At 34.9% G+C, this 11,184-nt stretch overlaps 1 non-coding gene across 1 annotated transcript; it reads right to left on the bottom strand.

Moving 5' to 3' along the window:
* Nucleotides 1-1,956: 1,956 nt before the first annotated feature.
* Nucleotides 1,957-2,063, bottom strand: LOC121225614 (small nucleolar RNA R71). Its single transcript, XR_005923469.1, has one exon. It is a non-coding gene; the product is annotated as a small nucleolar RNA R71 (small nucleolar RNA).
* Nucleotides 2,064-11,184: the final 9,121 nt, after the last annotated feature.

Here is an 11,184-nt window from a genome sequence, read left to right as displayed (position 1 = left end):
TTAGTCCCCCAATTTCTCATTTTCACAATTTAGCCCAAATTACTCAAATTCATCAAAAATCCCAATACAAAACACATATATCTATCATCAAGCTTCCATATTTCATAAACTAACACTATAAAACCCACAAAATCAACAATAGAATAACTAAAAATCATCATCTAAATCATAAATTTAGACATGGGCTTGATAGAACACAAAGCAGCCATTACAATAACGTAGAAATCATCAAAGACGGATCAAAACATATACCTAAATTTAGGCTCAAAGTGATGAAACCCTAGCTTGGGTTTTTCTTTCTTTTTCTTTTGATATATTCGGCCAACACATGATAATGAAGCTAAAATTTGTGTTTTGTTTTATTAAATTAACATTAATACATAATTTACTTATATAACCTTTTTCATTTTATTTAAAAACCACTAAGTAATGTCCAATTTTTTCGATGCATAATTCCAATGGTCCATTTACATCTTAAGGACCTCACAGTTAAAGAGACATAATAGTTAAACACTTTAAAAAATAGTAGACAACTTTTACATTTTACGTGATTAAGTCTTTTTTTATCAAATTAAGCACACAAACGATCAAATTTTCATATAAAATTTTCACACATACTAATTGACATATAATAAGCACGAAAAATAATATTAAAATATATTTTTGACTCAGATTCGTGGTCTCGAAACCACTATTTCAACTAGGATCTAAACCGGGCTGTTACACTAATAGATAATTTATGAGTCAAGCTTTGTGTGTGATTGATTGTAGTAAAAATACATCTTGAAATAGGTTATATTGATAAGTATGATATGTACTTTAGTATATGATTGAATAGGTGAGTAATGAGGAATGAATCATGCTAGTTGGTATGAGTATGAATGTATAAATGGTATTAATTTGAGTATATGAATGCTTGATTTTGAAATGGCTTATAATGTGTATTGAAATGGATATTTTGGCTACCTATAAATGCATTTGAAATGATACCATTTTGATTGCTAGGTGTGCATGATAAAAGGGTGGCAAATTGGTTTTGCAATTAGCTTATTTTTTTCCACACAGGTAGAGACACGGGCGTGTGTCTCAACCGTGTGCGATACACGGTCATATTACACAGTCGTGTGTCCCTTGGGGTAGTCCTTCGAATTAAGTCAGTACACCTTACAGGTTTGGCACGGATTAGACACGTAGGCATGTCTACTGGCCGTGTATGACACTCGGTTAGCACATAGGCATGTGGCCAGCCGTGTGACCCAAATCAGTAACCCCTCTAGATTTCCCACGGCCATGGCACACTGGGGTGTCCTCGGCCGTGTAGTGCAAGTCAGTATGTATGCCTTTTTTTCACATGGCCTGTGAACAGGTGTGGTCGGTGGCCGAGTGATGCACACAGCCTGTTCACACGGGCATGTGACCCCCGATTGCTTAAAAAATTTAGAAGTTTCCTAAAGTTTGCAAATGTTATCGGTTTAGTCCTGAGCCACTTCTAATCATGTTTTAAGGTCTTGTAGAGCCTTATAAGGGAGATTGAGATTATTTTTTATTGATGTTTATGTGAAAATTATTATTTATGTTGTGATTGATTGATAATGCCTCGTAACCCTATTTCAACTATGAATACGTGTTAAGGGTGTTACAAATTAAGAGACCAAGGATCGAGGCACCACAGTTTAAATTGAGGCCTGTGACTTCCAGATGCTTCAGACAGTTAGCCAATTTAGTCAAATCCTCACAAAAGATCCGCATCTTCACCTTCGACTGTTTATGGAGGTGAGTGATTCCTTAATGATAGCCAGTGTAACCGAAGACGCATTGAGCTTGAAGTTGTTTCCATAATCATTGCGAGATACAGCATAAGCATGGCTTAATTTTTTGCCACCGAGCTCAATTTCTACATAGCAAGAATTAGTATAATGCTTCTTGGTTAAGTATTTCCCACCTAACAAAAATGCTAAGTTGTGAAATGAAATCACTACTTTTTAGTAATTGGATGATGAACCCTTATACGAGGCATGGAAAAGATTTAAGGAATTACTATATAAATGCCCTCTCCATGGGATTCCAAAATGCACTCAATTGGAGACATTTTATAATATTCTTAACGCACATTAGGATGGTGGTAGATGCTTCTGCAAATGGTGCTCTCTTTTCTAAGTCTTATAATGAAGCATATGAAATTATCGAGAGTATAGCCAGTAAAAACTATCAATGGTCGACCAATAGAGCAACTTCAGGAAGATGAGTAGTAGAAGTACATGAATTGGATGCTTTCATTTCATTTACAGCTCAGGTATCTTTAATTTCTTCTATGCTTAAAAATTTTTCTACTAATGCTCTAAATAAATGTTGCAACTCAGCTACCAAGTCAATTTGAAAATATTTCTTACATATATTGTGGGGATAGACATTCATTTGAGAATTGTCCATCAAATCCCAAGTCATTTTATTATGTTGGAAATAAAAACTAAAATAGAAGTGGACAAGGACCACAGTCCAACTTCTATAACCCTTCATGGCGAAACCATCGAAACTTTTCTTGGAGTAACCAATGCTGGGTTGAACAACACCCACATGTAGCATAGGTCAAATCAACCTCTAGGTTTCAATCAACAAGTTCAGAAACAACGACAAGCTAAACCATCCAACAATTTGGAGAATTCTTTTAAGGCGTACATGGCTAAAAATGATGCCTTAATTTAGAGACAAGCAGCAACACTAAAAATTTGAAGAACCAAATGGGTCAATTAGCTACTGAGCTTTGTAATAGATCTTAAGGAGCCTTGTCAAGTGACATGAAAAATCCAAGGAATATGGGTAAGGAACACTGAAAATTAGTTACTTTGTGAAACAGAAAGACTTTGGAACCCAAAGAAGTTGAGGTTAAAGATGAACTTGCTAAGGGATAGGAAAACCAACCGACAATTGAACTTCCTGCACCACAGATGTCTGATTTTAAAAATTCTGAAGAGGTAAAATCTAAATTAGTAAATTCTGATAAGCTAACACATTTGTCAGATGCAGATACAATACCGCAGAAAAGTTGATCGATCCAATCCAAGGTTCCATCACCTCTGAATCCACAAAGACTTAAGCAACAAAAATAAGACGTGCAATTTAAGAAATTCTTGGATGTTCTTAAGTAGCTTACATCAATATCCCATTGGTAGAAGCCTTAGAACAAATGCCTAACTATGTCAAGGTCATGAAGGACATTCTATCCAAGAAGAAAAGACTTGGCGAGTTTGAGAGTGTAGCATTAACAAAGGAATATAGTGCATTTCTACAGAACAAACTACCGCTGTAAATGAAGGACCCCGGGAGCTTTACTATACCCTATAATACTGGAGAATCTTACTCTGGTAAAGCTTTATGTGATCTAAGAGCAAGCATTAACTTGATGCCAATGTCTATTTTTAATATGTTCGGTATAGGTGATGTTCGACCAACAACTGTGATACTCCAATTGGCGGATTGATCTCTAGTGCACCTAGAAGGAGGATGTTCTTGTAAATTTAAATAAGTTTATTTTTCTTGTTGATTTTATTATTTTAGATTTTGGAGTAGATAAGGAAGTGTTGATCATCCTGGGGAGACCTTTTCTAGCAACAATGAGAACATTAATAGATCTGAAGAAACGTGAACTCACTATGCAAGTTCAAAATGACCAGGTAACTTTTAATGTTCTTAAAGGCATGAAATTCCCTGATTCGATGGAAAAATGCTCAGCAATGGAGAAGTTAGAATACTTAGCTTCTACAGAATAGAGCACAATTATGTAGAACACCCCTTGGAAAACACCTTAAGGTCCGAGCCATTAGAAGATGAACAAGGTAAGGAAAATATGGATTCTGAGATAAGCCAATCCAAAGGGCTATGTTCAATCAGCACATTTTGAATCATTGGAGTTGGAAACTTAGGAATACACACAACCAAAGTTGTCAATTGAAGAACCGCACAAACTTGAATTAAAGGTACTTCCTTCTCATTTGAAATACATTTATCTAGGTAAATCTTCTAATTTGTCTATGATTATTTCAGCATAACTAATAGAATGTCAAGAGGAGCAACATTGAAGAAATTTAAAAAGGCGATCAGTTGGACTTTAGTTGATATCCGAAGAATAAACCCTTCTTTTTGTATGCATAAGATTATATTAGAGGAGGGTGAGAAAGCTAGAATTGATGGGCAAAGGAGACTCAATCCTATTATCAAAGAGGTAGTTCGGAAGAAAGTTGTCAAATTGTTAGGCGTGGAAATTACTTATCCAATCTCAAATAGTTCATGGGTAAGTTTGGTACAATGTGTGCCAAAGAAGGGTGGAATCAAGATTATAGATAATGAGCATAACAAATTAATTTTGACAAGGATGGTCACGGGCGAGAGAATCTGTCTAGACTACAAAAAATTAACAAGGCAACCCGAAAGTATCACTTCCCACTGCCTTTATGTACCAAATATTGGATCGACTAACAGGTAAAGAATATTACTATGTTTTATATGGGTATTTGGGGTACAACCAATTAGTTGTAGTCCCGAAAGACAAACACAAAACAACTTTTACTTGCCTATATGGTACGTTTGCTTTTAGACGAATGTCTTTCGATTTATGTAATGCACTTGCAACATTTCAACGATCCGTGATAGCAATATTAACTGATATGGTTGAAAATTTTGTTGAGGTATTCATGGATGATTTTTCAGTTTTTGGTGATTCGTATGATATTTGTTTAAGTAATTTGGCTAAGGTAATGAAGAGATGTGAGAAGATAAACCGTGTCCTTAATTGGGAGAAATACCATTTTATGGTTAAATAATGAATTTTCTTAGGACATAACATATCTAGAAGGGGGATTGAAGTCAACAAAGAAAAGGTGGATGTAATTGACAAGTTGCCACCCCCAATCACTATTATAGGAGTTAGAAGTTTCTTAGTGTCAAAACCATTTTTAAATCGAGTTTTAGAAAATGAGAATCGACTTTAAGAAAAATGAAAACGAGAGTCGCCACCAATCTTTTTAGGTGTGATTGGATCACCTTATAAAATGTTTTGTTTTAAAACATTAATTTTGGTCTACGAAAGTCGAGAAAACAGATTTGGGAGTCGGTTACGTACGAGGAAGGGTTAGCACCCTCGTAACGCCCAAAAATTAGTACCTAATTGATTATCAAGTGTCTTTAATGTCAGAAATTTGAAAGTTTTAACATGCAAACCTCTTTTAATTAGAATGTATCAATTTAGAAAATTAAGGCTCACTTATTTTAAACGAGTCAAAAACATCACATCCAGTAAGTTAGGACACAACATTTTAAAACCTTCGAAATTAAGCTCGTCTTTCAAAAATTTCTATCTCGAAACAACAAAACACCATATCTAGTAAGTTAGGACACTATGTTTTGAAATCTCGAAATAATTGTTTAAGTTTTGAAAACTCAAAATCACTTAGAAGGGTGCTTGACTATTCGAATTCAACGAGAAAAGTCGCAACCCAGTAAGTTAAGGCACTACCTTTCTCGAAGTTTCCAAACATCAAGCATTGCCTTTTATTTTTTTTTTAAAAAAACCTTGGAATATTATTTTAAATGACGTTTTAGGATGACATATTAATGCATCATGAAGCATAGATGTATAAAATATTCTAACATTTCCATACAAACATAAATAATATCATTAAGACAAAACTAAATAACATGAACATACGTTTAATGAAAAAAATCATACTAGGGTAAATATAAGATAATAAACAAATAAAAATATGAGTAAACTAAAAGAAAAACATAATACATGCAAAAATTATACAACAATATATATCATAAAATAGCATATAAAAGAAATAATTAAACATAGCATATAAAAAAATGAAACTATGCACAAATAAGATAAATGACATACACTAAAAAATGGATAAATAGAACATTTACAAATTATAAAAATATAATGCAATAGTTCAAAATACATGAAATGATAATATAATATATATACATGCATAGAAAATATATATTTTAAAATAAACTATATAAAAAGGTTAAATATTATAATATATAAAATACATAATCAAATGTATAAAATATAGGAATAAATATACATATTTGAAAAATGAAGAAATTAAAATAAAAAAAGGTTGAAAAACTAAGATAGACAAAGAATAAAATAAGAACAAACTACAGAGAGTAAGAACGCAAGAGGGAGAGAAATTTGAGTGAATGCTCTCAAGAATTCTTATTGCTTCCCAAAACTCAAGTGTTTTACAATGAAGGGAGAGGCCTCTATTTATAGTTGAACCTTCTCAAATCCAACTGTAACAGCCCAAAATTGACCCTAGTCGGGAAGTGGTTTCGGGACCACAAAACCGAGTTATAAAAATAATTAATTTCCATATTCTATGCTTATTATGTGTGTACATGAGTATGTGGAAGTTTCATTCTCCAATTTTGCCAATTGTATGAGAAATTATTAAATAGGGATCGATATGAGACATGGTGAAAATATGATAGGCTAATTTAAAATGGTCTATTAATGCATGTTGTGAAAATGATGGGTTTGCATGTCAAATTACCCAAAATTTGAGCTAGTGGTTGGCCATGCTATGGGTGGAAACATGTTGGGAACATGTTGGCCTAGTGAGGTATGTAGGAAAAAAATAAAATAAGGAGTATGGGTAATAAAGAAAGGAAAAACAAAAAAATGAGTGGTTGTTCCCCCCCCCATTGCCGTGAGCTAAAGAAAGGAAAAGAAAAACTTGTTCATCCTTTTTCATCTCTTTTAACCGAAAATTCTAAGGGAGGAGGAAGGAGTTCTTGCTTCATGTTTGGTTTGGAAGAGAATTAGGAGGAAGTTTGGCCATGCATGTAACTAGATTGAGGTATGTTTGATATTATTCTTTGAGATTCATGTATATTTTAAGTTGTAAGTTTGAAATCTACCTAGCCATGGTTCAAACTTTGTTAAATGATGGAGATGATATTCGGCCATGCATGTTACATTCTTGGTTGGTATTTTGATGTTTGATGTTGTGGTGATGAGGCATGAAGATGAGTTAAGATTCGGCCTAGGTGGAGTTTGTGTTAATGCCATTGCATGCTAAATATGAAGCTTGTTAATGATGCATGTGATGGTGGATTGATGATTCTTGAATCTCTTTTTTTTTTAGCATTTTTGAGTGAGCACATATGTGCATTGGTTGCTAGATGGGGAAGAATCGGCTAGCAAGTTGTGTGCTAAGGCCGAATATAATTTTTGTAGGTTAATGAGTAATGCATGTGCTAAATTGATGGAAAGGGAGAGGATGCTTTACTAGTGTATAAATGATATAAAGATTTTAGAAATTATTTTTGGTTAGGTGTATGTATGATTAGGTATATTCGGCCATATGAGTAAATATATAGATGATGTTAAATTTGATTATGTATAATGGGCCATATAGGGTACACATTGTGATATTAACTTTGATTCTCCATAATTGATCAAGTGGGTGATTATTAAGGGTGATTGCCGAATATACTAACATACATATGCATGTGTCATTGGATTGTAAATATTTAGCAAGGCGGTTAAACTAGTTGATTTATTGATTAAGCTCAAGGAGTTAAAGGAGGAGAATCGAGCAAAGGCAAAGAAAAGATCATCGAGTAGCCGAGTTGGAACCATCTTACCCAACACAAGTAAGTCATCAAGCATATATTTTGTATTGATCTAAATAGACATAATGTCTATGTAATTATGCCGAATGGAATGATAAATTTATATACATGTATGTATGTGGTGATGAAAGTGTTGAATGAAGAGAAAAGAGGTGAGATGTATTGAGTTGTTGACCTCGGCACTAAGAGTGCGGGTATAAACATTTATGATCATGAGATTGGCGCTAAGTGTGCGGGTTTAAATTGTACAGCACTAAGTGTGCGAGTTTGATTATGTAGCACTAAACGTGCGAGTTTGATTATGTAGCACTAAGTGTGCGAGTTTGATTATGTAGCACTAAGTGTGCGAGTTGATTATATAGCACTGAGTGTGCGGACTTAATATATACTTTTAAATCATTATGGACACTAAGTGTGCGACATTATTGAGTCGATTTTGGACAGCGGAAAAGGTAAGTGTGTGAACTTGAAATGCATGGCACTAAGTGTGTGAGTTTAAAGTGCATGGCACTAAGTGTGCGCGGTTGATTATTAAGCACTATGTGTGCGAACCCAATATATATTTTCTATAAATTATTTACATGAAGGGTGCGACTTTACCGAGTCAATTTTGGACAGCGGAAAAGGTAAGTACCTTGAGTTCATGGCTAATAGGCGCTATGTTTATATTTGGAGTTGAGCTTGGTAAGTTTTGAACCTATGTGACGATTATAGTTGAAGTCACGTACATAAGGTTCATTGTGGAATAGGTGAAAGTTCGTTTAATTGTATGATTATAACGAAAATAAAATGATGTATGAAAGGCCAATGTAGGACTTGGTATGAGATTGAACCATAGGGTTTAAGGAACTATGGTATAGTTTGGTATGGATGGAGTACTTAACCTCATTTCATTGTTTCCTGTTGTGATAATTTTATTAATGGATGGTTGTGGGATGCTTATGGCTTACTGAGTTATATACTCATTCGGTGTTTGCTTGTCACCTATTCTAGGTTTCTTGGACTCGTCTCTTTTTGCGTGATCGTGCCGTCGTCGAAGTCATCACACCGGCTAGCAAGTTTTGGTACTTTCTTCTTAGTCGGCTTAGGAGAACATTTCGGCATGTATAGGCTATTATGTTGTGTTTGAACTTTGGTATGTAAACTTTTAGCCATGCGAAAATGGCATAAATGTTCGGTTGGGTTTGGTTTCATAACGTTAGGTCGTAAATCTTGATAATTCGACCTTTTTATGCCATATGTCATGGTTGATTATTTTGGTGTTAAAATTCTTGATATGGCAATAGTGTAGTAGGGGGATGTTTGACAATGATTAGCCTTTGGCATGGCTAGTCATGATCATAATTTGTGATATGTATGACGAATTACTAGTTAGATCAAGGAGAAATCACGAAATGGGCATAGTTGCTTTCGTAACAGATGCTGGCAGCAGCAGTGACGTGAGATTGAAAAATCACTAAAAATAGTAGGAGTGAAATAAATTGATGAATAAATTATGTATTCGAAGCTTGATGAGTCTATTTTCATATAGAAGCAACGAAAAGATCATATGGACAGTATGTTAAGAGATATTCAGGTTCTTGTGAGACAGGGCCAGAACGGTTTCTGGATTCCCTGTTCCGACTTTGGAAATTCATTATAAATTAACCAGAGACAATTAGGAGTCATACCATATATGGATATATTCCTCTCTGAGTGTAGTTTCTATAGAAATAAACGGCATCAGTATTGAATCTCTGTGCAGGGAGATATCCAGGTCGTAATGCGCAAAGGTCAGTGTAGTCGATCCCTGTAACATGGGAGTATTTGACTAATAAACTGTACTAACTGGCCCGACCAAAAATTCTAGAAAAAAATATGTAGATGGGCATATGAGTCTAGTTTCAGGGAAAAATCACGAAACTGATTTTCGAGTTGTGAAACTCAAGATATGATTTTTAAAGCGACTAGTACGCAGATTGGCAGTGTCTGAGAAATATTTTTATAAAGGGTTTAAAGTCTGTTAACATCTCGTGTTCGACTCCGGTGTCGGTCTCGGGTTCGGGGTGTTACACCAACGGTACAGATCAGTTACATCAACGGTTAAGATTAAAAGGTATCTACAAATTAAATCTCTAAGATTACAAAATCATATCTTCTAAGATTGCATATCATATCTAAGATTGCAATGATATCTAAGATTGTATCATATCTAAGATTGCATATCATATCAAATATTGCAATCATATCTAAGATTGCATATTGAAGATTATATTTCCATATAGGTTAAGCTTGTAGATGGACCTTAAATATTTTCAAGTAATGGGCCATTCTGATCGAGCCAAATTATATTTGTAATTCTGGACTGAACTTGGACTTCATTTTTTTGGGGGGGTTTATTATATTTTTGTTTTTGGACTTATTTTTAGGCCCGGGCAAAATTGAAAGTCTACAGCTGCCCCTCTTTGCTCATTGATGTGTAACAAGAATCGAGCAAAGACTCATAGAAAGACCAAATTTGCCCGGCCTTATCGGATCATGGTCCTCAATCTGCTCATTGCAAACTCAAGACTGTCATGTTGATATCTTCAATCTGCTCTTTGTCAAACACAGAGACGCCAAATCTGCTTTTTCGATTTGTTTTCTGACAATACAGAGATGCCAAATCATCTTAGATCTACTTCAGCATAAACACGTGAAAGCCAAATCTGCTGTGTCTTCGATTTGCTCCTTGTAAACACAAGGATGCCAAATCATCTTGGATCTGCTTCAGTAAAATCATCTGAAGGTCAGATCTGCTATGTCTTTAATCTGCTTCTTGTAAACTTATGACTGTCCTGTTGATATCTTCAATCTGCTCTCCGCTGAATACAGAGACGCCAAATCTATTTCTTCGATTTGTTCTCTAACAATACAGAGATGCCAAATCATCTTAGATTTGCTTCAGCGTAAGCACGCGAAAACCAAATCAGCTATGTCTTCGATTTGTTCCTTATAAGCACAAGGATGCCAAACCATCTTGGATCTGCTTCAGTCATCTGAAGGTTAGATATGCTATGTATCTGCTCTCCGTCGAAATGGAGATGCCAGACTTCGATTTGTTCTCTGAAAATATAGAGATGCCAAATCATCTTAGATTTGCTTCATCATAAGCACGTGAAAGCCAAATCAGCTATGTCTTCGATTTGTTCCTTGTAAGCACAAGAATGCCAAACCATCTTGAATCTGCTTCAATCATCTAAAGGTTAGATCTGCTATGTATCTACTCTCCGTCGAAATGGAGATGCCAGACTTCAATTTGTTCTCTGAAAATACAGAGATGCCAAATCATCTTAGATTTGCTTCAGCCTAAACACGTGAAAGCCAAATCAGCTATGTCTTCGATTTGTGCCTTGTAAGCATAAGGATGCCAAACCATCTTGGATCTGCTTCAGTATAAACATCTGAAGGTTAGATTTGCTATGTATTTGCTCTCCGTCGAAATAGAGATGCCAAACTTCGATTTGTTCTCTGACAATACAGAGATGCCAAATCATCTTAGATTTGCTTCAGCGTAAGCACGCG

This window comes from Gossypium hirsutum, chromosome A03 (genome assembly GCF_007990345.1).
Source record: "Gossypium hirsutum isolate 1008001.06 chromosome A03, Gossypium_hirsutum_v2.1, whole genome shotgun sequence".
NCBI classification, from domain to species: Eukaryota; Viridiplantae; Streptophyta; class Magnoliopsida; order Malvales; family Malvaceae; genus Gossypium; species Gossypium hirsutum.
This window is presented reverse-complemented; position numbering and strand designations above follow the sequence as displayed.